This window comes from Ursus arctos, unplaced genomic scaffold, assembly GCF_023065955.2.
Source record: "Ursus arctos isolate Adak ecotype North America unplaced genomic scaffold, UrsArc2.0 scaffold_5, whole genome shotgun sequence".
Lineage (NCBI taxonomy): Eukaryota > Metazoa > Chordata > Mammalia > Carnivora > Ursidae > Ursus > Ursus arctos.
This window is the reverse complement of record NW_026623067.1, coordinates 26529182-26556014: the sequence shown is the minus strand read 5'-3', so window position 1 is coordinate 26556014 and position 26833 is coordinate 26529182. Positions and strand designations below refer to the sequence as shown.

Here is a 26833-nt window from a genome sequence, read left to right as displayed (position 1 = left end):
CTCCATTTGGGTGCTTCATGTAGACGCACTACACACATTCACTGATAATAAAAATACCTTTCTTCATTGAGCGGAAGCATTTTCAAACCCTCATCAAGACATTCCCTGTGTTTCCATGTATAAAATATACTGGTCTGCTATGCAAAGCCCTCAAGATCTGGATCAAAATATATGGGTCAAGACAAACAGTGGCCCTAGAGTCAGGGCAGCTGGTACCAACTAGGCCCAGTTCTACTGTGTAACTTTTATCCTTTCTACACCTCTCTACGCTCATAAGTGAAATGAGAATATGAATGCCTACGCTCCCAACCTGAGAAAGTTTTAGCGAGAATTAAATAACTTACAAATTATAAAAGCCTTTTAAATGGTTTAAAAGGGTTATAACAATAACATTTTGTTATTTTTATTATTATTATTAAGCAACCCATAGGCACTAAATAAATATAAATGGGGAAATGAAACAGGCAGATAAATGATAGAGAACAGACTGGATGAGGACAAGAAGGGAGGATCAGAGAAAAGATAAGACATAACATCAGTTCCAGCTCTTGGCACCTTAAGCCAGTATCTGTTGCTGGTGGCAACACAGAAGGAATCACGATGCTCTAAGTCCAGTGCGGTGTTTAAAGAACGCAGGGCTTAGTTTCTGGTGAGGGATCATCTCACCCACAATTCCTGTAGCTCCAGGCAGTTAATGAGGCAGCTAGCAGCACCTGTTCAGAATTTACCCAGGAAGAAATGTCTTGGGTAGGAGGCAGGAGCTAAGAGGCAAGGCTCACATTCATCAACGCACATTGCTAGTCTTCCGGGGACAGCAAAATATTTAACTGCTGAGCAGCAAATCCCATTTGACTGTTTAAGTAAAAGGTAATGATTAATATCAAGCTAAAAGTGTGTGCCTTTCTACATTTTATTAAATAAAATACACTAATGGCATATCTATGAAATAAAATTGCATTTTCGACAAGGTTTTCACTCTCCTGTGAACTAAGCATCACAGGATTTTTGGTTCTGCATTTAGTCATCCATCCATTTATTCGAACAAACATCTCTTAAGTGAATATTATGTGCCAGGCTTTATCCCGCATACAGCGACACTAAAAGATGAATAACCTTACAGTCTGAAGACTAGGGGGTGGCGGGAAGGGGGAGAGAGAGAGAGAAAGAGAGAAAGAGGGAAGAAGGGAACAACTTAAATGCAATACGACACGATAAAACACAAGTTGCCAGGATATAGTGGGCTCACAGGTAATCTTTAAGCAGTGGATGAGTCAGGACTCAACTGCAGACCTGAGAAACTACTCTAGCTAGTTTAAGAAGGAAGAGATTTTATACAGGGAATTAGGTGCTAACAAAATCATTGAAAGGTCAGGAGGAGCAGTCTCCCTGCTGAGCCTGGAGGGCAGTCCTGGACCAATGCTACAGAACTGCACCCCCAGGGGGAGCTGCCCTCTTAGGCACCTTCAGGAAGCTTGGGAATCCAGAGGCTGCCAAACTCAAGGAATACACCTCATTAGCAGCTCTCTAGGGATGACAATTATTCATTCCTGCTAAATCCTTACTGGAAGATAGATAGATAGATAGATAGATAGATAGATAGATAGTCAGTCTAAGGGACCATCATAACTCTTGCCATTTAACTCAGTTCTGAACTAAAGTCTTATGTGAATCCATCCAATTAGCAGAGCCCGAAGTCATATTTGGAGCCCTAGCTGCAAGAGAGTCTCTTTGCAACCCTGGCAGTCTGGGAGCACCCGGAAAAGGTGTGAACAGGTACAAGTGCACCCAGCCCAGCAGAGAATGTAAAGACAGAGAGATCTTGGGGAAGGGGAGGGGCTGAAGCTAGGAGGATCAGCATGTGTGTGAACCTAACCAGCACTGGAACTCTGTCCCTGACGAGGTACGAACAGAACCAAGGACAGCATTTTAAATGTCACCATCTTTTTGGTCACATCGTTACTGATGTTGTAACACTAAAGTCAAATCCACACCGGTGTAGTGCGCTGGAGGAGTGAATATGAACTCGGAGTCGAGACCCAGCAATGCCCTTTCTAGCTCTGCCACTAACAGTGATCCTGGGATGTCACTTAACATCTCTGGCTTCAATTTTTCCCATCTATACAATAGGGATAATTTCCATGATCCTCTGCTAATAAGTCAGGAATTAATAAGAAACAGAAACATCAAAACTCATCATCTTGGGGTGAATTGTTTTCCACACACTAGTGGGCTATTTATTTAACGGGGAAAGGGGAAGCTTCCTGGTGTTTGCAGAAAACATCACCTTGTGACCAGTACATTCCTTTCCTAATAATACAGTATTACAATTTTGTTTGGATAATGTTAGAATAATGGATGCCCAGTAAAGACTTCTTGATACCAAATTAAAATGTAGGCATCATGCAATAGTTTTCCTTGGAAACTCAGACCTCTTCCCAGCTTCCTTCTCAGGGCTGGTTGTAGAAACCGACTACCGCGCTGCACACGTGGCCTGGCAAGGTAAATAAATCAGGGAGCCAGAGCTTTGCATTGTTTGCCGAGCCTTGTGCTCAGCCCAGGTGACTGCTTGGCAAGCGGAGTAGTCTTCCGTTTCTCGGTTTTCATGAATACGTAATTCATCTGGTGGCAATAGATGTATTTCATGCCGTTTGGAAAGCCACATGTTCTTTCCTTGCAATAATGGCCTCCTCTGCCCCTGCTTAGAGACTGAGAGGCTCAGCAGCTGTTGAAGGTGAAGCTACCACTGAGTTACCGAGTTACAGCACACAGACGGTGGAGCCCATGTGGTGTCTAAATCACCTGCAGAAGCTCCGGTGACGTTAGATGGCAAAGAACTTCAAAGAACTCTAAACACCTCCCTCTCTCTCTTTCCCTCTCTCTGTCCACCCCGCTCCCCAGGCCAAGAGGAAAGGAGAATCCAAGCAAGCTATGAGAGATAATGTACAATCAGATAAGCTTTTAAAACAGGTGCCAAGCAGAGAAAGTACAATGAAACATGAAGGACAATCCATTTGATTGGCTTTTCTGCCTCACCATCTGCGTTTGTGTGACAGTCAACCATGATCAGAAAGGAGAGCAGTAGGAAACCAGGAAGCCACAAATAACCCCAGAATTAGATGCTGGGAGGCAAAAAACTGGGAGTAGATGTCTTCAAAGCGACCATCTACCTCTCCATCGTGGAAGGAAAGAGTAATTCTGGTTTGAGAGCTTTCCCCAGATGAATGGAGCTAGTAACTATGTCACTGCTAGGTCTCTGTTTTTCCCTTTTTTACACACACGCACATACCACACACACTTGAGAAGAAAGAGAGAAATTTCACAAAGATTCTCTCTCCCTTAACCAATTAACAACTGCAAAATAAGAAATATGACTATACTATAATTGAATTGTCACCAGCAGTACAAGAAGGCAATGCCAAAGTTTCCTTGTACTTATAATGAGATTTTTCTTATATTGCATGTCTTTTATTTTATCAGACTTATGCCAATTACTCCTGCTGTGTCTCTTTGATTAATGAGAATAACTGATCCCCACATACTTTTCTATCTGCCAAAGTCTTGTTATTCTTTTGTCTTCCTGCTTTTCCCCAGAAAGTAGAGAACACTTTAGATTTTATAAAGAATTCCTTAAAATTGATCACCATTTCAAGAAATGTCCTCTGAATTATGGCCAACTTGACTTGCTGTTATTACCAGAGTGAAGTGTTTAGAAGTTCAGAATGCTTTACGCCTTCAGAGTAACTAGCACACAAGGGCAGTTTATATGGGTAGGTCAAGCTGAGATTTTTTTTCTTTCTCTGCTTTAATCTTCTTAATGTGTGACAGCCACTGAGAGTCTGCAGAGAGCTATGAGAAGATGCTCTTGGGCTTAGGGTGGGGTCAAAATCACAGAAGAATGGCTCCTCTTACATAGGCTGACATACTGTCTTTAAAGGGTTGTTAGGACGACGAATAAGGGCAGAGCAGGAGTTGCAGGAATTACGGGGAAGTATACCGCACAGAGCTGGAGAGCCTGGCATGTGGCATCAGCCTAGGGTTGATGACTGTCAGAGGCCATTCTACCAGCATTCTCCCGTCCATCTCAGGATTCCTCGCCCTGACATGGGTGCCTGGTCTGTGGAGGACACCCTTCCTCTGTAGGCAGGAGTCATGCTGTTATGGCTTGGTGCAAGAGGATACCAGCTGGTTCTCAAAGGCGGAAAAGGATGACTCTCCAGCTTACCAAGAGGGCCCATCTGCCCTCAGCAGCTAGGGAACACAATTTCCCTGGCACAATGCGCGGGGATGGATGGGTTAGCCAACTCCTTCAGGGGTAAAGAAGAGAATGATCCAGCCCCTCCAACCAACAACCCACGCAAGATTCACAAAGTGGAAGGAGACCCTGGAGATTTCTTGCTTAAATATCCAAACATAACATCATATTGCATCCTCGCTCTCTGGATAATTGCTCTGCTTTTGGCTTCCTTTCCCCTGAGCAGCCCCAGTGCCCATGAAGTACCTGCAATACGGGGCCAAAGTTTCCACACAGGCACAAAGTATGAGCCACAAAGAATACCTTTGCCAACTGCAATTTTTCCCAACTGCAATTTTTCCCATTCTCTCCAAGCTGCTTACAGAAAACAAAACAAAACCCCAAAATACCTGCCTTATTAATTATTCTAACCATTTGCCAGTTGCTTAGGTTTTAAGGAAGCTTTTTTGTGTTTTAAAAGCACATTTGTGTTAAACGCCATCGTAAATGAAGCACAGCAATGAACAGAGAAGCTGCCGCTCACGATCATAGTTCATGGAGGTGGTAGTTCTTCCCCATTTTAGCTATTTCACTCTGAGGACACGGAACTATTATCAAACAGTCTTCCCTTGCAGGCCTCAAGGACGGATTTAATTTTGTACGACTCTCAGACTTGACGGCTAATAGCAATAATGCCGAACACAAACATCTGGTCTCACTACAGGAAATCATTCCCCTCATTTTGAGAGCCAGGCGCAGACCTGAGTGAAAGGCACGGAAGAGCTTCCACCGGTGGAGGAATGCAACAGAGAGGTTTTCTGTGAAGTGAGGAGGGAGACTGACAAGAGAGGAACACTGGGCTTCAGAGAACATTCTCCTGCCACCTGAGGGGTAATCAATTTGGAATTGTTACAGTTAGAAAATGGTAGGGCAAGAGGCATAGAATATATAGCATTTTTCATTCTTCTTTAAAAGTAAATCACAAACACTCTTAATTTCACCAAAATCATGCACTGTACCCTAAAAAGGAGGATAGAAGAGGTACAGGGAAGATTCTTCATAGTAATTGTATTTGAAACCTTGCTCCTGGCCCAAGAAGACAGAGATAAGGTTGACACAAACGAGCATGTTAGACATTGTGGGATATCTACATATCTGGGAAGGGAAAGGGATTTGCAGTCATGAAATTATTCTTTTCAGTCTTCACCGAACTGATGTTCTCTCTGGGGTTTCCTGTGATCACATTCTTTATGTCAGAGGCCCTAACATGAGACCCAAATCCTTCTCAGTGACTCCACTTATCACTTGCCCCTCACCTCTACCACCTCTGCAAACACACATAGCAGAAATTCCATTGAAAAGGTGGGAGCCATCACATGGGTGATGGGGGACAGGGGACATGTTTTAGAAGCTGTCACATCTTAAAACATTGTAAGTAAAGCACTGAAAAACCGTATTGTTCCCTTCACTATCCTACTACCAGTAATTTCTTAGTGGTTGTGGCCAACCTAGCTCCCGTGGTTTTGCTGATTCTTCTTCTCTCTTTTCACACCTGTTGTGTGTTGAATTATGTCCCTCAAGAAGATATATCCAAGCCCTAACCTCTAGCATCTGCAGATGCAACCTTATTTAGACAAAAAGTCTTTGCAGATGTAATCAAGTTAAGATGAAGCCATCAAGAGTGGTCCCTGATCCAATTTGACTAGGGTCCTTATAAGAAAAGGAGAAGCGGCACAGACAAAGACGCACAGGGAGAATGCCGTAAGACTACAGGGGCAGAGATTGGAATGATGAGCCTCGAGCCAAGGAACACCAAGGCTTACCAGACACCACCAGAAACTAGGAAGAGGCACGGAAAGAGTCTACCCAGAGCTCCATGAGAGAACATGACCCTGCTGACATCTTGATTCCACATCTAGCCTCCAAAACTGTGAGAGAAAAAATGTCTGTTATTTTAAGCCCCCAATTTGTCATACTCTGTTACCTCAGCCTTGGGAAAATAATACAAGACCCCCCTTCCTTTTCTCTCCCTCCATCCCACTTCCTCAGCAGAGATATCTAGCATTTCTTTTATTATCCTGAACCTGTCCTTGGACCCTCAACTTTGACCCAGGAGCAGCTAATGAATGTATTTTCTTATTCAAGGACAGCTCCCTCCCTAAGGGAAATTCTGGTGCCAGAGGTCAAGAAAATATTGTCTTCTCCCCTACCTAGAGTGTATTTAGATTATGAAAGCAATCTAAGTGCCCCCATGAGATTTGGGGGTCAAAACGAACTAGTGGCTACTCGTGCTCAAATAAAGGAGACCCTTTTGCTTCATAATCACCGACAGCTTTCTGTTATCTAGAAGGATGAAGACCTGCATGCTTATCAGAGCCTACAAAGCTCCTGTGAACTGGCCTCTCCCTCCCTCCGCCTCCCCCTGTACTGCTCTCCCATTTTGCTCTTCCCTCTGATCATACTGGCTTCCTTCGGTTCCTTGTTTTCAACACAGCAATGACTCTGCTGCTCCCGCCCCAGCCACCGGCGGGAACACCCTTCTCCAAACCCCTGCCCCAGCCCCTTTCTGAGCAAATGCCTCCTCACTCTCTCATCTCAGCTCAACTGTACCGTCCTCTGAGAGGCCTCTCCTGCCACGCCAGGACCCAATCATATCCCCCGGTTACAGAACTTTATAGCACCCACTGCTTTTCCTTAGTAATGTTTATTAGTTTTTAATTACAATAGAAACTCTTTTAATTGAGCTCCTGGAGGGGAACTAACTGATGCTTTCAAAACCATCTGTAAAATGTATTGACCGATGGCCTGGAGTGTGATAGATGTTTGTGGCTTCTGTGGTCTAATACCCTCATCACTTCTACCCCCACCGAATGAGCTCTAGCCCTTCCAAGAGGGCGTTGCTTTTGTTCCCCAACCTACTTACAGCAGTTGTGCTTGATGACTATAATTATGTAGTCTAATTAAATATCACATAAACTGATCAAATATGAGCATAAGAAGAGACCTGCTCTTTCTATGAAAAGTGAAATGCTTTGGAAAGACTTGAAAAAGCTGGGGGCGGGGGATGGTGGGGATTGCTCTTATATTAGTGCTAAGTAAGACAAGTGTAAAAGACGAGAAAAAAGTGTTAAAAATCTAAACGAACTCTCGGGGCACCTGGGTGGCTCACTCGTTAAGTGTCTACCTTCAGCTCAGGGCGTGATCCCAGTGCTCTGGAATCGAGCCCCACATCAGGCTCCTCTGCTGGGAGCCTGCTTCTTCCTCTCCCACTCCCCCTGCTTGTGTTCCCTCTCTCGCTGGCTGTCTCTCTCTGTCAAATAAATAAATAAAATCTTAAAAAAAAAAAATCTAAACGAACTCAAATTACTTCATAAGTGTCTTTAAATTCTCCGTCCACGTTAAAGTACCTGAAACCTGAAATTGTAGATGATATGCATACAAGTAGACTTCATGCAAAAAAGATGACCCTATCGAATTTGGCAAATAAATGTTCATTTATGTACTTTAAGTAAAAAATAAAATGATGTATATATATATATAAACACACATCCTATCGAATTTGGCAAATAAATGTTCATTTATGTACTTTAAGTAAAAAATAAAATGATGTATATATATATAAACACACATATATAAACATGTATATACACACATATATGCAATGTCTATATACACATATATGTATATACATATATATAATATTAAATATATAAACATGCATATGTATATACACAGTTGACCTTTCTTGAACAGCATGCATTTGAACTGCATGGGTCCACTTATATGCAGATTTTTTTTTTGATAAATACAGTACACTACTATAAATGTATTTTCTCTTATGATTTTCTTAATAACATTTTCTCTAGATTACTTCATTGTAAGAATACAGTATGTAATATATAACATACAAAATATGAGTCCACCCACCATTTATGTTATCAGTAAGGCTTCTGAGCAACAGTAGGCTATAATTAGTTAAGTTTTGAGGGGGTCAAAAGTTATACATGGATTTTCGACTGTGTGGGATGTGGGTGCCCCACCCCCCTTGTTGTTCAAGGGTCAACTGTATATGTATAAACACACATACACATTTTAATGATTTCCCACTTTAACTGCATTTTCCAATTACCTAATCATCTATTAGTCTTGTTCTCACTGGGGAAGGGGCCTTCTACGGTATATATTTATTGTTGGGATCATGTGATTAACATTCATCTCCTGCACTTGACTGTGAGTTCCATTATAACAAGAGGCATGTCTGTTTGGTCCAACCCCGGAGTTCTAGTGCCTACCACTGCCCCATAGGACATATTCAGTAATCACTATTCTGAATAAATAAATGAAAGATAATTTCGCTTTATTTTGTGCTGTGCAGATATAACAGATAACACAGCAAAATACTGAAGCATATTTATGAAAGATGCTCAAAGCAGCGGGAAAAAAATTACCCCTCAGAATTCTTCAGAGTAGTAAATGTTAACTTTGACTCTGTGGAAAACTGGTCAGGGTGCTGGGGCACGTTTGAGGACAGCAGTATCTTTTCTTTCTGATGGGTTAGCTGACTGCCCTGTTTTATCTGAATAGGACTCCATGGATGGGTATGAATCTGAACCAGGGAACAAAGGAAACACATTTTACTCTTTTCTCCTCTCTTTATACTGTGAGAAATCTATCCTCCTCCATGATCCCGGCTTAGTGAACATAACAGATGGATTTAATCCATAAAAATGAAAAACTTTTCCTATTTCAACTCCATTTCCTGCTTTTCTAGGTAAAACAAAACTTTCCCTGAGGAAATGATGTAAATGCACTCACATGTTCTTAAAAGATCCCACATAGCACAAAATATTGCTGTGAACTACACCATGTTGCTTTTCATTTACTTTTAAAAAGAAATATGAAGGTGGTAGCAGAAAAAATATATATAGATAGGATTTAGGAAATGCTTTCCAATCCCTGCTTCATTGTGACCTCCCTCCCTAGGCTTCAATTTCCTTATCTGTCACATGGGGCCGATAAAAATACATACCCTACCTATTTTCCAGAATTATCATAAAGGACTTAATTACATACGATTACACAAATACTACAAAAGGTGATACAAATGTATAGTGTCACTGCTACTAGAAGGTCTCCGTGCCATATTTCCTCACCAGCTTCTGTCCCTGCCCTCCCTTGCACCTGGCAGGCTGCACACAATCCACTGCCTTTAGGACAGACCCAAGCAGTCTCGTGTGACTGACATGACTGTACTATAGAGGCTACTGATTCTGGGGAAGACAAGAATGGTCCTGCTCCAAAAAACCTTCTGAGGAAATCCATGGGCTACTCAATCCACATCTCTGCCCAGAGTCTTTTCTAGACAGATATAGAAAGGGGGCATGAGTCAGGGCCCCTATTAAAAAGTACAATGTCATTGCCAATATGAATTTAAACTTTAACAGCACTGGTATCCACCTGTAAAATGTCACGTCTGTTGGTTCCATCCTAGCAGCTCAAACGTAGAAAATCACAAATCCGCCTCCTTCAATAAAATATAAAAGTCTAGAGCCTCTGTATAATATATATGCACTCAAGCTATACTAATTTATTCTACAATTACTTTTATTTTTTAGCATTTTTATTTGGCTCTTATACTACATAATTAATGATGTTTACATGGAAAGATTTTTTAATGTAAATGGCATAAGTGGATTACTGAAGAAGCCTTAAAACAAATAAACATTTTTCTCCTTTTAAAATTTTTTTCACTCTCCTCTGGCACAAGAGCAGAGTTTTTTAAATGTCAAGCGGGATACAGAAATCAGGCTTCTGAGGTCCATTCTCCCCTAGTAAGACAGGCTTATAATTCTGTTTCCTGTAATGGTTGGCCTGGGGGGGTCAACATTGACCTTGCTGACCCAACACATCCAGACTCAGAGGCCTGTCTTTTCTTTGGGAGGTTGCCACTGTTTTTCTCCGTGACCTTAAACATAACACAATATCTGGCCCTTACAGATCATTTCCTGCAGAGTTTGCTGGGGATGAGACACTCATGAGATAAATAAACAAGCTCACTATAAAGACCTGAAAAAGACCAGGGAAGAAAACCTACCAGGTTTCTAAATACTCCTACCATCATGATTACATCAACATCAGCCAACTGTGGTGGGTGTCCCTCCTAGTCAAAGTTCAGATCACATGTTTCTCGAGTAGCAGTATGGAGCCAAGTTACTGTAAAATAGAGTTGGCATGACAGTCACTACCTATCGGGACAATATCTTTTTTAAGTTATTCTCAAGTGAAAGCATTGACATCAAAGGACATTTCTTTACTCCTGTTTTCCCAGAGGCAAAGGCAGGGGGGATGGGAGTGAAGATGCCTCCCTCCATACCACACATCCAGCCCTCAGGAGGTCTTTGTGGGGAAGCCTGGCTCCAGGTCATCTCTGGAAGGAAGCATGACTTGTCCACTAAAGTACCCTTCAAGTTATCTCAGAAGTTGCAGACCAGACAATATCAGCAGGCTTTTTCTAGGGCCAACTTTAGTCTCAGAACTGACCATAGAGCTGGCAGAGCCTTGAGATCTAAGAGAACTCAACCCATGTGAGAGACCCTGACACCAGTCCTATCCACAGTCCCAGGGCATAGCTTCGAATTGGAGCCCTGACCTGGAGGACAAGAGGTAGGTCAAATGCCTAGGACAAGCATGTTTTGAGGGATCATAACTGTACAAGACCTATCGCTGTACTATGACCTTCATGTCCTCTAAATGCTCTTACTTTCGCATCACTTCAAACATGTTAATATGTGTACACATCCCACATTTAATTATTTTGGTATAAAGAATTTATAATTTTGCTTTTGAAATTATTTGGCTAAAGTAACTAATTTAAAATATGCTGTGATTTCTCAACACTCATCATGTATATTTAGGAACTCTCAGTTGGTAAGAGCATCTCATCTTAAAACTGTTTTCAAATGTAATGAAATTGTTATGAACATTAAATCCAGCAATTAATGAAGCTGACACAGTATTATATTTTGTGACCATTTAATAAGTGTTGATTAATTTTGCTTTGGCAGTTTTCCTTTTCTAATTTTGGAGGCTATAATTTTTCCCGGTCAGACTCCAGACATTTTCCCAGACAGGCTCATATGCCCAGCACTGTGAGCCTGGTACCTAGAGGCTACGCTTGTCCTCTGGGTTTGTGGCATTCAGCCAAGCACTCCCTAAATGACTGGGCATGAACTACAGTGAGTTCTCAGGGATTTCCAGCCATTTCATGGCACTTGTGCCCTCAACCCAATCATGTGGAGGTACCACACCTTGTGCCATCACCTGAACAAACCAAGAAAGTCTTACTAAACTCAAATTCTGAAGATTTTTGTGAATTTTTGGCTCCTTAAAGAAATTTACCCATAACCAATACTGAAAGACTTCACTGTTGGCCTTTCGTAAAGTCATTCTTTTCCTTCAGTGGGTGAAATCAGGTTTCATAAATCCGATTTATTTCATTTTCCAATAAGAAATGAGATGTGGAAACTGATTTGAAGTTGCATTCCTAGAAGCTTTTCCATCACTCCACAAAACGTGATTTCTGCATGTTCTACTAAGGTGTTTATAACTAGACTCAAGATAACTTCTTTAAAAAATATTATATCAGCAACTGTTAGGTGGAGTGACTTTGTAGATTGACTTTTTTCTCCCCCTCCCCAGAAAGGGATTAGGTCTTATCAGAGTGTATCAACTCAAAAATAATCATAGGTAGTTTACTGATAGTCACAAATTCCCCTCTTTTGCTATCAGCAAATGCTGTAGTGATAAAGTACAAATTTGAAAACTCTACTTTCTAGATGCATCTTCCAACAATATCACATCATCAGTGTAGTTTGTTCAGGGTATGCATTCCTGACCTTGGTTTGTTTTGTATCTTTTTTAAAAATCACTAAATACATGGGGCGCCTGGATGGTTTAGTTGGTTAAGCATCTACCTTCAGCTCAGGTCAAGATCTCGGGGTCTGGGGATCCAGCCACACCTCAGGCTCTCTGCTCAGTGGGGAGTCTGCTTCTCCCTCCCACTTTCCCTCTGTGCTTGCTCTCTCTCTTAAATAAATAAGTAAAATCTTAAAAAAATAATAATAAAATAAAATCACTAAGTACATACTGAGTATATAGCAGTAAGCTCTTAGATATTGCCATCAGACAGGATGAGATGGGATCCCACCTCTGCCATTTTCTAGCTCTGAGATTAGGGCAAGTTATTAATTATTTTCTTCATCTGCAAAATGGTACCAATAATGATTAAAAGGATGGTTCTCCAGATTAAACAAATTAATGAATGTAAAGCTGATGTGAGCAATCCATGTTAGCTTTGACCATTACTCTTATTATGTATTATTTTCTATTCAGAGTACCACCATTCAAGCCCCCACAGCTCAGCCCTGGACTACTTAGGGGCCCCTGCCTTCCCAGCTGGCACTCCGCTGTCACCTACCCCAACCCCTTCTCATCTCCTTCCCAAAGATAAGTGATCCTTTCAGTAGGGAAAGGCAATCAGTTCAACCCCCTTCCCCCACACAAACAAAAACAGAGTACAACAAAAATTCCTCCCGCAGTCCTTAGCACAAAACTGAACCGCCCTGCATGGCCTGGTTCCTGCTTACCCTATGCAGCCTGTTTTCACCTTTCTCCCCACTCCCTCTAAGCCTCAGCCATACTAATCAGTCTTCTGTGCGTTGCTGGTGCCTAGCTCCCTCCAGTCCCACCCTTTTGCAGGTCTGGAAAGCTCTGTCCCTGCCGGACCTGGCGCTTCACATCCCAACCCAGAAGCTACCTCAACTAGAGCATTTCCATCTTTTCATAGGTTCACATTCCTTTCCTTTCGATGTATTTAGCTCACTGAACGCATGGCCTACTTAAAGGATAACTTCCGACTTGCTTACTAACTTTAAGTTTGGGGAGGATACAGCTGCCGGTTTCATTCATCATCTTGTTCCCCATAACCTAGCTCAGCCGGGACCTAGGGGAAGAAGGCAGAAAACATTAAATAAATGAATGCACGCAGAGATGAGTTATAAGAGCCTGAACTGCACATTTTCGAAGTTGGCTCCTAAGTGATCCCCAAACGGGCCGGGGCACTTTTTTTTTTTTTTTTTAACATTTGGCCTTGGTTTTTGCGTCTCTCCCCCCCCCCCCCCGCCCCCCCAGGAACAGCCCGGGTGTGGCTACCCTGCACAGGGGCGACCCGCTCGGCGGTGAGCTCCACGGAAGCAGCGGGAGAGGCGGCTGGACGGGACGGAAGTGCGAAGTACGGGGCGGGGGCCGGGCCGGCTCGGGCGGAAGTGCCGGGCTCCGGGCGGAAGCAGCGACGTAGGCGGCGGGCGGCTCAGGTGGGTGCGGGTGGCCTGGCGACGGCTGGCGGGGTCTCCGGCTCCCCCCCCCCACCCCGGAGCCGGCGCGCGGGCGGGAGGAGGGGAACGCGAACCCTTCGCTGTGCCACACGCTGCCAATTTCGATCGTCGTTAGAGGGAATTTAATTAAACCGGGAGCCATAAATCCATGAACCTCCGGGGGGAGATTATAGGCATTTGTGTGTCTGCGTGTGTGTGTGTGTGTGTGTGTGTGTGTGTGCGCGCGCGATGGCGCTCTAGGAAGTGAACAAAGTAACGAGCGGGAAAAGGCAGCTTTTTGAGAGGAAGCGGAAAACATTTCAGTTTCACGCGTCTTCCAGTTTCTCACAGATGCCCCGTCCCGGGTTTAATTAATTCTGTGAAGTGTCAGTATAATTTCAATTGGCAGCCCGCTGAGATGACTGTCTTTATTTTAAAGAAATATTTTTGAGCAGCCATGTTGACCTTTAATTGGGGGTGAAAAGGTTGAAAGGTGCTGTAGGGAACGTTGTGAGTCCCGGGGCTTTCTTGACCTCCACCCTGCTTTACTGGCGAAAGCGGACCCCTGGGTGGTGAACAGTGTGAGAATAAATCAGAGACTGTACAGTTCTCAACAAATGCTTAGCCTCGGGAATAGACAAGTGCCCTGTTTCTAATGCTGTCTTTAACAAGGTTTTTGCCAGGATGATCGTTATTCTTGTTTCTTAATATTATTTCATATAGTACTTCATACTGTAGGGCACTTTAAATATATACACATATACATACACACACACACACACACACACAGTATGGCCCAGCTTGACCCCAAGCTATAAGCTCCTCCAGGATAGGAATAGTGTCTACAACCTGTTATACCCCCAACACTTTCTAGCACATTTCCCAACATAAGCAGGGCTCCTGTAACTACGCATTGCCTTGGTTAAAACAGCCACTGGAATCATGTCTCAGTGTGCATGGCTCTGTACAAGCTGGGGTATCTATTACAGGCCACAGTCTCATTTAGTAATTATATGAATGAAGAATTGCTTATGAAAATGTGTATGAAAAGCTCTGCCAGTATTCGGAGCTGTATACACTGAGATTTGAAACACTTGGGAAAAAATGTCTCCCCTGCAAATACTGAGTGATTATTGTAACATCAGGGTAAGGCAGAACTAAGTCATGGTTCTGTGTAAAGTGTCACAGCCTAATACCCTGGGTCCTGTTCTGCTGAAGAATTGTGTGGAACCAGAAAGTTCCAGGTGTGAAAATTAAGATTGGTGGTGCTTTAGACAGGCGGACTCCCCAGATTTTCTTTCTTCATACTTGCTATGGTCGGGAGTGGCTGCCTGCTAAGGAAGAATCAGTATTTTTTTGTCTCCTTCACTAGAGGAAAAGGTGGCTATGTGGTTTTATTTAGATGGATTGATGGCAGGTAAGGTAATAGGAATGAGGATTTTCCAACTCAGGAATTTATTGGACTGTATTTCTATTTTATTCCAGATGCCTGGCTCTGTTTTACTCATAAGTACCTGGAGGCAATGTGGAGATATGCCTTCAAAATAAGTTATTTTTTAAGTTTTTGTATTTCATAACATGTGCATACTCTAGCTGGCTGATACATTCAGTTACTCTAATGCCAGGGTTTGGGGTTTCACACATAGCAGAACCTTGAGGTAATATGGTACAAGTACTAAGGTTTTTTTATGTTCCTTATTTTAAATCTAATTTTGCCACTGCTTTATTCAAGGAGTGTACATCAGAGGAAGCCAGAAGCCAGCTGGGATAGTTCCTGCATGCAGTTTTAATCTTGTTTGCAATTATTTTGAAGGGGAGAAACCATCTGGATCCAGGGATCCACACAGGTAGCAGGCACTAGGCAGGCTTCCTTCATCCTTCCCCTAGTAGTATCACATAGCAAGTTCAGGGACAAAATCACTTGAGAAAGAATATGCAAAATGAAATATTTCTCATAGATCATCATCCCACATCCCTAACATTCCAGTTATAGTTACAGGAACCTGGAGGCATGGAAACATCACTTTTTTTATTCTAATCCTTACCAAAGATAAGGTTTCTAGGGATAGAGGCAAAATTCAAAATTCCTTCCTATTTAAAAAGATATCCATCTCCCAGGGTTTCAGAGCATTTCACCATTAGTATCTGGTAACAACCATTTTACTGCTATAGGCTTCTCCCCTGCAGCATTGTATTGTTTGTAAATTTGTCTTCTGCCCAAGGTGTGAGGTCCTTAAGGGCAGGAAAGGGATCTTAATCCCTCTTTTATTTCTAGTACCGGCACAGTGCCTGACACATTGCAAACACTGCAAACACTTAGTACATTTTATAGAAATGAAAAGACAGTGTCCCTGAAGGGCGATCTATAACATCATTGGGAGTGCAACAGGTAGAGAAAAGGAATATAAAACAATAACCTTTCAAGAGGTTACTAGATGCAGTTGTAAGTACTGCAGTTATCAGTGCCTTGATCAACAGCTTGGAGTAGGGAGTTTATATCTGAGAATCTCTAGGTGGTCACCAAACTGCCTTCCAAAAAATACAACCGGATCAGCTATAGGGCCTAGGTTGTGTTGAATGGAATCAGCAAGCTGAAAGGCTCCACGAGCCCTGTCTCCACCCTCCATCCAGGCCTGCCATGCTCATCTCCTCACCCAAAGACCTGTTGAGCAAATATTTGAAGACTGTCCTTTTGAAGGTATACCAAATTCTGAGTTTAGCTAGGTCACTAATATCTTCGTTTGGTCCTTCTTAAGGACAGACTATATATGGGCACTATTTTAAGGCTAGGTTGCCCAGGTAATATTGAAAGAAAGCCACAATCATCTTTTCTACTTTGCTAATGTTCCCAAGGAGTTCAAAGTTGACAGCTTTTTGTGTTGTAATGGGGCAGGCATGTGGGATACACTGCTTTCTGCTGTTGCCAATGGGACTGCAGCAGAAACCAGAATGTTACTACTGGAAACAAATGAACTTCCTCTCTTTGTTCCTGTACTTTTTCGTATTAATCATGAAATCATGGGGAAATGGCTTCTAGTTTAGTCAGGAGGAAGGACATGAGATTGAATTATTTGATTTTTAACTCTTCTTAAAACACATAGTTCTTGATTTTTTAACTTTTTTACTTTTTAAAACACGTAGTTCTTCCAGTCATCCAAGAGAACGATACTGTTATTTAATAGAAATTCAGTCAGCTGAGGCAGCCTAGGACGTAAGAATAAAAAAAAGATCCAAGTTCAGCTCTGTTTCTCCAGGTTCAAAAATGAAATTAATCTGTATCATCTTAGATTTAGAGACCAGAACCTCATTCTTAAAAGAATTCTGCTGTCTGAAGCAGAGGCTTTCCTCACTCTCCATCCTTAAATTAACCTTTAAACACAAAGTGCTGTCAGTTATTTGGTATCCTTTGAGGATTTATGTATAATAAAGCTTTCTGAGATTTTTTTTTTTTTTTTGGAAGAAAGGAGGTTGAACTTAGAGATCCCTTCTAGTTCTGAAAATTCTTTGTTGGTCTCATTTGTATAAAAATAAGCCATTAAATGTTCAAGGAGAAAATACAGAAAGATGAACCAAAAAATGGAATACGAAAGGCTTCAGGTAAACAGTTTCTTTATCCATAAAGCAAGAGGATCTTCGAAGTCACCTCCCAGTTCCAAAATATTAGGATATCCCATGATAGGTGTTAAGTAACAGAACAGAATCCAGAGGATTGTAGAATCTGACATCCCTGAAGGTTGTGGGAGCACAACCTCAAGAGAACATGTTTCCCGATATTCAGATTGACCAGGCCTACGTATTGTATGACAAGTCCAAGAAAATGCTCAAATTTAGTAACTCAAAGTTTCCAAAGTCATTTGCTACAAAATGGCTAAAAATGAATGAAACATCTTTCAGGTCTTGTGTGGTCATGAAGATAAATTCGCCTCTTTGGCAAGATGAATTGGAAATGGTGGGGTATTAGTGATGAATGGAAGACCTTGCCTGGGTGGACAGTTTGAATTGCAAATAGTTGTTTTTGGAAATGGGATTGTGTGCTTTGTAAATAGCAAGGAAACTGGCATTCCTAGCTGGGCACAATAAAACTAAGATGTTTTAATGAAATCGCCTTCTTTCTGGGTCAGCATTAAATATCAGAGATATCTTCAAAGGGGATGGGTCATTTTGGTTAAAAAGGATTATGTGGAAAGGAGTCAGCATAAGTCCTTATGCACTTTGTTCCCAACCCTGAAACTAGAATGATTTTGCCCTCATCTTAATGCCATCTTTATGGAATGAAGGAATTTTCAAATTGGTTTTTAAACTCTATTAAGCCCTCATGTATGATATAACCCAACCACATTATTCAGGTTTTCTTGGCTTTCAGGAACAGCTTTGCAGCCATTATGTCGTAATTGTACTGAACATTGTTGCACACTCTGAATTCAGAATATGCCTCTCTGGCTCCAGGCCAGATGCTGACTCAGTGTCTTTGGGATGAGAGGAGGGGTGCAGTGTGTGCCAGCCCTCCTGTGTTAACAGGAAATAGTCCAGAATCCCCTTGGGACCCCCAGGGTGCTAAAGGGAGTGTATAGTAGCAATACACTACTGTTTCTGATTAGCATCTTCATTTTCATTTTCTCAGCTGAATGTTTTTCTGGAAACCCTCCCCTGACATTTTCATGTGCACCAACCCCATTACCGAACAGACTCCTCTAAAGCAATGATCTGGAAAGTGTGACTGCTAAGGTCCAAAGATTCTAAAACAAACTCTTGTTTACACTAAAGATTCCTCTCCCCTTCCACTTCACATTTGTCAGCTCGGGAGGCAAACACAAGTGTGCTTCTGGATGTAGAGAAGAATACAGAGATGATGAGGGTCTGTCATTAAAAATTATTTTTAAAACGTGTCAAACAGTAAGAAAAAAAGACATCATTCTTCCTCTTTGGAGGCGCTTTTCCATCTCAGATGCTCAAACAGTTGCAAGATGAGCGCCTGGCGACGCTAATGTCACCTCGTCTACTGGGTCTTTTCTGATGCCAAGGCTTCCCAGTTATGATTGAGGAGCTGGAGAAGCAAGTGTGCAGTAAGCCAGCGCCTTTACACTTCTGCCTGGATCTCTGCGTGTATTTTGGGCCTCTTTAAATGGCTCAGCATTTTAGGTTCCTACAGTTACAAACTACTACAGATTCTTTGGGGCCTTTCGAAGCCATGGGCTATTGCCGTGGTATGTCTTCAGTGTGTCATGCCCCTTCTCTGATCAGCAGGACATTTGACATCAAAGCCTGTGGGCACAGTTTTTCCCTATCTCTCTAAAATGAGAACAGGACAAGGGCTAGCATTTCTGTTGTCTAGCTGATGAAGCTGAAGCTGAAGCAGATGAGGAACTGCCCAGCATTTCAGAACTAATCAGTGAGAGTTCCCTGTCTGGGGTTTATATTTATAAAATCCTCAGCCAGAAGTGCACCCAGGAATTCAAACATGGTGAATTGCAGCTGAAACGATAAGAAGAGTGACTCTGAAACTCTAAATGAGAAATGACCCCATTGGTGCTTAATTCCCCTGACTGATGACTTGTGGGAGCTGTGTTTATTTACATTACATTTATTTTGACTTCTCTACACAAGTTGTTCAGAATTATTTTGGAACAAATTTTGTCTTGAAAGATGATCAATGCAATCCAACTTGACCATTACCTAGGCAGCTTGTTTGATACACATGGGTTGATGTCCTCAACTGGTAAAATAGATGAACTTTTTAATCTTTAAAAATATGAAGGCAGGTATTGGGAAGGGCAACTAGAAGGGTCTGTCCAAAACTTATCAAAGGAAAACCTTGACTCCTTGAAAACTAGATTTCAGTGTCCTGTTCTGTAATTTTCTGAAGCCTGAGGAAGCTAAGCCAGTACTGGGTGCCAAGATATTAGCAGGTCTAGATATCCAGTCTTAGTTGCACTTAGTGACATCCTGAGTAGAAGATAAATATGCTGGTTCTTTAATCAGCGATCTCCTTTCTTAGAAAGTCCTATTTAAGTAATACACATAGTCGGAAATTTCAGCTACTTCTGTTTGAAATATTTTTCAGTTTTGCAATTCCCTATTTCTGAGACTGCTATAGAAGAGATTTAAATCTTACTTTTGAGGCCAGTAAAGGCACATTTCAGTCAAGAGAGTCATCATCATAATTTTTTTTTAAGATTTATTTATTTATTTGAGAGAGAAAGAGAATCTCAAGCAGACTCCCCGCTTAGCAGGGAGCCTGATACAGGGCTCGATTCCAGGAACCTAAGATCATGACCTGAGCTGAAATCAAGAGTCGGACATTCAAATGACTGAGCCACTCAGGTGCTCCTTATCATCACCGTTATTAATAACAATGCCTTACTTTTAGCATTATTTTAGTAATAAAGTTAAGGCTGATTTCTCTCTTCTGCTTTGTAACTGATACAGAGATTTTTACATTTACTATCTCTTTTGAAGATATCCAATCAACTTTTGCCTTCACTCTTCTCCAACCCACTGCCTCCATCCTCACCAGAAATACCCACTTTTAGTTAAGATGTTATTTTAGGCAAGAACGAGACAGGTAGTTCACTTTAGGGGTAGGCCTTGGTTAGAAGATTTCATTGTTTTGAAGCAACCTCACACCCATCCCATCTGGTTTGTGGTAGATTCTTCCACCACCCCTGTTCCCGTTCTGGAAGCACTTTCTTCCCTTGGCTTCTGTGATGACACACCTTCCTGATTTGCATTGTACCTCACGAGCCTTGCCTTCGCCTCCTTTGCTGGCTCCTCTTTACACAACTTCTAAATATTGGATTGCCTCAGAGATCTGTCCTGGGCCCTCTTCTTTTTTTTGTATTATTTAGATTATCTCATCTGGGTTCATAGCTGTAAATACAGTTCCTAAACTGATGGAGTATCAAATTTTTATCTTCAGCCCTAGCTTCTCTCCTGAATACCAAACCTCTCCTGCCACTCTCTCCATGAGCTCCAACTTGTCCCTAACGGAGCTATCGGTCCTGTATACTCTTCAATCTATTTCTGCCTCAGTTGTCCCCATTTTAGTTAATGGCACTGCCACCCACCAGAGGCTCAAGGCCTGGAGTTGTCCTCACTGCATCTTCAATTCCTCATATCCAATTCATGGCCGATTCTGTTGGCCCCGTTTCTGTCCTTGTCCACAGCACCATCCTTTCTTACCTTGACTGCTGCAGTGACCCCCTAATGGGGGTCCCTACCCCTCACCCCCACAAACCATTCTTTACACAGCAGCTGAAGTAATCTTTTAGAGTATATATGAGATCATGTCACTTCCTTCTTCTAAATCTAATTGTAATTAAAACCTCAACATGGCCTGTGAGGACTTAGGTGATGTACCCCCCACAGACAATTGTTGAGCCTTGTCTCCTGTCACTGTTTACTCTGCTCCAGCCACATGGTCCTGTTTGTTTCTTCCAGTAAGTTCAGGTTGTTCTCACCTTAAAGCCTCTGCACTTACTATTCCTCTCGCCAAAATGTTCCTGCTTCAGATTTTTGTACCTTCTCAGCCTTTAGTCTCAGCAAACCCGAAACCTGCTCAGAGTACTTATTTCAAGGACCTGCCTCAGTTACCATCACACCACCTTGTCTTACTCCCACTCCTCTACCTGTCACTCTCTGATATCATTTGACTTAATGTCACTGGAATAAGGACCCCAGGAGGGCATGTACCTTGCTTTCCTGGTCACCACTGCACCTGGCACCTCTAAAAGCCCCTAACACATGGAAAACATCAGATCATTGTGGAATAAATGGATGACTCTCCTTCCACACCTAGGCTGTCCTAAATGACCTCTAACTCATTCCCACCTCCGTTCTCTTTTCCTCTGACGTCCGTCCTGCATACTGCTGCTAGATCAGTCTTCCAAAATACTGCTTTTATCACAACACTCTCTTGTTCAAAACCCTTCAGTGCCTCCCATCAGACAGACCATGGCACTCCTACTTCAACACCTTTGTGTCTCACGCCAGCTTTGGAATGTTTCCCCTTTTTTGGACATATCCAAATCCTAGATGACTTGGGATCCTGCTCTTGTGAAACCCCCTCTGATCTCAGCCCACAGTACTCCTCTCTTCCTTCCTCTTACAGCATTTAAAGGTGCCCATTAGATGTCCTGGTTGCAATCCCTCCTGTATTTATATTGTTTCACTTAAGAATTTAACTCCCTTCTCCTGAATCCACTGATGTATATCCCTCTATTATTCCTGTTGCTTGCATCTAGTATGTGGAGGTGACTTCTCCATATGAGGATTTTATTTGGAGGCGAAGAAATGGGCTAAACACCAAACAGGATGAAGGAAGAAAAAAATGGCTTAATTTTAATGAGAATTTGAAGGAGGTGGGATATGGGGACAGAACACATATATTGAGTGGTAGATTGGAATACCTTCAGTGAAATTGTAATCTTAGTATATTGGCAAGGCCCACACTTCAAACAGTTAAAGAAGTTAATAGAACAGTGTGTGGAATGCAAATTAACATAGCACCACTGAGTGTAAACAGTGGAATAGAAACATCCAGATACTTGGAAATCCCACTGTCATGGTAATAATTTGAAGGGAAAGAAAATGGGGTTTTATTCCTAGGCACTCATGTGACTGGTCATTCCTTTTGGGACTGATTTTCTACTGCCTTCTCTGGCCCCCTGTATGTTGAACCTGTTGGCACTGAAATCTGGAAATAGAAGCTACAGGGAGTGAGGTGGATTTGTGGCGTGAGAGGCTGCTTCTTGCTCCCCAGGTCTGGGGCATGATGTAGTTTCATGGTTTCATGTGTTATGTGGGATCAAATCAGCAGTCCAAGTCCATGGTCAGAATGAAGCTCTGGTGATTGTCTCACAATATATATAAATATCGAATCATTATGTTTGTACACCTGAAACTAATTAAAATGTTATGTTAATTAAACCTCAACTTAAATAAGGAAGAAAAGAATGAAGCTGAGCATGACACCATGTATAAGTGTGTGGTTAGCTGGGATCTTTGTGGCAACAGCTCATCTCAGCTGGCTCCACCTCTCAAGGCAGTTCGCCTGGCCTGGTCCTCTGGCTGCTGAGGCCGCGGAGCCAGAAAGTCCCCTGCAATCCCACCCATGCCAGTGAGTGAGGGTCCCACTCCTCATTTCTATTCTGTAGCCTCATTCCTTCCCTGCTTAGCTCCTTGGGTTGACACTCACAATATCTGCTTCATTTTCAGCTTTGGTGATATCCCTTTATGCTTCCTCTCCTTGTCACCCACATCCCAGGCTAGGTTCCCACTTGTTTGGGAGAGGAGGAGCACTGGACACAGGGGACACAGAGGGGCCCCAGGGAGGCGGCATGTGTCCCTGTTTCCCTGGATTAGGTCAAGCCCAGTGACCCAGACAAGTCTGCTAAGAGCAACCTCACCTCATTATATGAACTTCCAGTAATCTAAAATGATGGGCTTTTGTTCCCAGTAGAGGTGTGCGGTGTGTGTGTGTGTGTGTGCATGCGGGCACGCACACATGAGTTTTCTAGTCACTTGGGTAAAAATAGGAACATTAACTTAGATGGTAATGAATGTGAAATGAGGGCTTAACATCTCACATGGCACAAATGACTAAACAGAAGCCCTGAGCCTCTCCCCATGGAACACACGTTCAGCAAGAGCTACTGTAATAGTGTTTGGTTAATGTCAGCTCAGCATTAAATTTACATTATACTCTTGTGAAGAAGCTCCAACATTACCTGTTAATAACCAAGGCAGTACCTGGGCTTATATAGACTTTTTCATTTTGCACATGAACTAACACTGCAGCTTGCTGATGAGGGAATCATGTGAGCTTGGAGATTCGGCGTGCTACAGGATTCTTTGTATGAATAAAAATTCTGGTCAGTGAAGGTCAGTTTCTCTACTCAAGCGAGAACAATGTTGTTTCCCTTCTAATCAGACACACGCAGTGTTTGAAGAATCCAGGGGCCCTACCTAAGTGATATGCAGCCCTAGTCTGGGCAGCTCCTCATGCAAGAAATGAATAATCCTTAATAAAGGCTCCAACGACCCTGGCTTCTTTCTGTACTGTAATCAGTTGCTTTAATGGTATGCCCTTGAGTGCCTCACAGGGAAAATGCTATAAAGTTAAGTTATCTTCCTTATCTTGCTTCAAGGAGGGCTGAATGGGTCCAATCACTCCTCCCCCATGTTGTATTTGATTCTGCCATAAAGACCACTGGAGTCAGCCTCAGTTTGTTGAAAAGCCAGCATTCCCTTTCTCTGTCAGGCTGATCCACGCCCCTGAGCAACAGTGGACTTGAAACAGCAGGAGTCACCATCTTTATTGTTAGGCTGTGGAATTTGTTTTAGGCACATTCTAAATCCAGTCTTATGCCTTTTACTTTTTTTTTTTTGTCTGTGACAAAGGTGACCCAATTGTGCTTCTTTGATATTATGAACACAGTTCTTTTTGCTCATATCACAGAGGCATGTAACAAAATACAAAGGATAAAATTGTGTCTGTGTGTAGTAAGGACACAAGTTTCATGACTAAATTCAATGACATAATCAAAAAGGTGTTGTCCTCTCCCGAGTCATGAGCTAACAGGCAGAAACAGCCTTTCAGAGTATTTTTTTATAATGCTGAGATACTGCTCAAAAATAATAGGACTAATGAAAATGTCACATTGACAGAGTAGCCTGTATTAAGATTTTACTTCAAGAAGGCATGATTCAGTGAGTGTGACATTGACAGCACTAGTGTTAGGGTTTACAGAGTTAGTAAAATATTCTAAGAAGAGTATGATAAAGTTGTAATCAGAGTGTATCATTTTTCATTTATTTCTAGAACTAAGTGGACTCCAGTGTTCAGAATTTTAGCCTTCGGATCTTATTTCTGCCTAGGAGAGGTATAGTGAGCTTTTTTAATATCATACTCTAATATTCTAATACAGTGCTTACAAAGAAGTTAATTTAACAATGTGGTAAAATGCATGTGCCTTAGGACATGTGGAAAATATGCAGGTAGTAAAACTGCATAATGCTAATACATTTCTCCATAAACAAATGTGCCATGTTTAAGTGATTAAGTACACTGGAAAAGGTAGAAGAGGAGTCTAACAGTAGAAGGAGAACTAATTTTAAACAGAATGGTTGCAGCATCACTGAAGACTCAGCTCTCTGGGTTGGGTGAACAAATATTCCAGCAAATCTGGAATGAATAGCAACTTTGTTTACTATGACAGGTTTTATTTGTCTTGGGTGCAACCAAGACCACATGCTGTGTTTTGTCATGTTGGAAATACTGAAGCAGATTTCCTTTGTGAATGTGAATTTTTTTTTTTAAAGCCTTAACACCTCGGTCTCAACTCAGCTAGGTAAAAGCAGTAAGTTCTCCTTTCCTTACCAGCCAGACATCAATAAATCTTAAATCCCTCCACCAAAAGCATGTAGCTGCAGTTCACTCTCCTGGTGGTAGTCCTAGGTCACTGCCATAGATGGCCCCATCCTTCTCATTTCCAAGAGCTATCTTTCCGTCTTTAACAAAACTCATTTTTTGTTTTCTTTCTCCTATATAGTACAGCTCCTTTAATTCTATTCCCTAGGAAGATTTGCCACTGTGGTTATAGAAACCAAGGATGCAGAAGTTTTTACCTAGTGTAAAAATGGCTAATACTCTACTTTCCCCCCTCATTTATATCCTGTGTAGACAAAGCCACGCTTAGACGCTGTTGTCTCCGACCACAATCACCTATGGGAGTTGCTGATTCCACCGAATTTATGGAAAATGTGTATGGCAGGGCTTAACACTTAGTTGAGAGTAGCACAGTATACTGTGAAGTTCTTTAGATCCACTTTCCATCTTGGAATAATGGCAGGTAGCAGATCCTTGTAAAGTGCTCATCACATTCCCTTTTATGAGTTATCGAGATCATCTAGTTAGCTGGGAGACCCAGGGAGAAGGCTACAACTTTAAGAGTGAAGGAAAGATTATTGTTTTCACAGATCAGAATCCAATCTTTTTGTCCTCTGGCCTTTACACTAGTTTGATAGGGGTTGGTATTTTTCTCTAAAATCATATCATTCTGTTTGAAATGAGTTTAAGGCTAATCTTACTCTAAGAAGCCTAGTCAGCGCTAGAGATTAGCACATAATTAATATAGTCATGCTCTGTGGAGCACAGCAGGCAGAGATCAGAGCTGGTGGTGAAAGGGTCAGGACCAGCTGTAGGGCCCTGGCCCACAGTCTTGTGGGCACCCTGAAAAATTCTAACCTTTAGTTATGACATGAGCTCTGCTCAATTAGTGACTGCTGTGCACATTCAGTGTCTGATCAGGGCCAGAGATAAGACTAAAAAGTTGAAGAAAGGTTCACTCCAACACTTTAAATATTCGAACAAACATCTGAACACCTACTATGTACCAACTAATTATAGATGCTCAGGGACACTGGGGCAAATAAGTACCTGCCCCTATGGAAGTCACATTGTAGTTAGAGAGGGGCACAGAGGTAAAGAAATCATTTTAGGCAGTAAAAGAAAAAAGAAAACTATAACAAGGCATAAGGATGGAGTGTGGTGGGCTGGCCAACCTTGGTAAGGCAGTCACTAAGGCATGACCCAGGCCAAATGAGGAGAGGCTATTTAAGAGCTTTTCATGCAGAAGGACAGGAAAGACAGAGATCCTAATAAAGAAATGATCTTTAGGTAATCAAGGGAATCTCTGTGGCTGCAGCTTGCCAGGATAAGGGAGGGGAAAGTGAGATGAAGTTGGAGAGAGAAAGTACAGCAAAGTTAAGAAATGAAGATTCCCAAGAATGAATTCATTTTGAGAATATTGATACATGATAAAGTCAACAGTGCATATGTGTTTTAAAAGTGAAATTATCATATCTGTAGTTTTAAGGACAAAGCTGGAAGCTCAGTAGAATAACTAGGAATAAGTAGGCTGTCTTATGTCGAGCAAAGAAGCAAGATGAGGAACTTCAAAGCCTAGTGTTTGACATGCTGCTATTACCAAGCTGTTCGTATTGGAGTACCTCCAGTAGTAACACTAGTACATTTGTGTATGTTTTTTAAAATGATGGCAATCTCCATTTAAAATACTGAAGGAGCTGAGTAGATTTTTGTTTCTGACAAGGCAACTCGACCTAATTCTCCTCTATAGTTCCTCTTAGCACAGCTCTGTGTTTCCCCATCTTTTGCAGCAGAGTGGGTCATGGATCTCCTAAGTGACAACATTAACCTTCAGTTGGGTACTTG

The 26833-nt window shown here is 42.1% G+C and overlaps 1 protein-coding gene across 1 annotated transcript in view; it reads right to left on the bottom strand.

The window, feature by feature from the left end:
• The window catches only part of MEGF10 (multiple EGF like domains 10), a 343436-nt gene that overhangs the window by 289787 nt on the left and 26816 nt on the right, over window positions 1-26833 (bottom strand). The window lies entirely within an intron of this gene.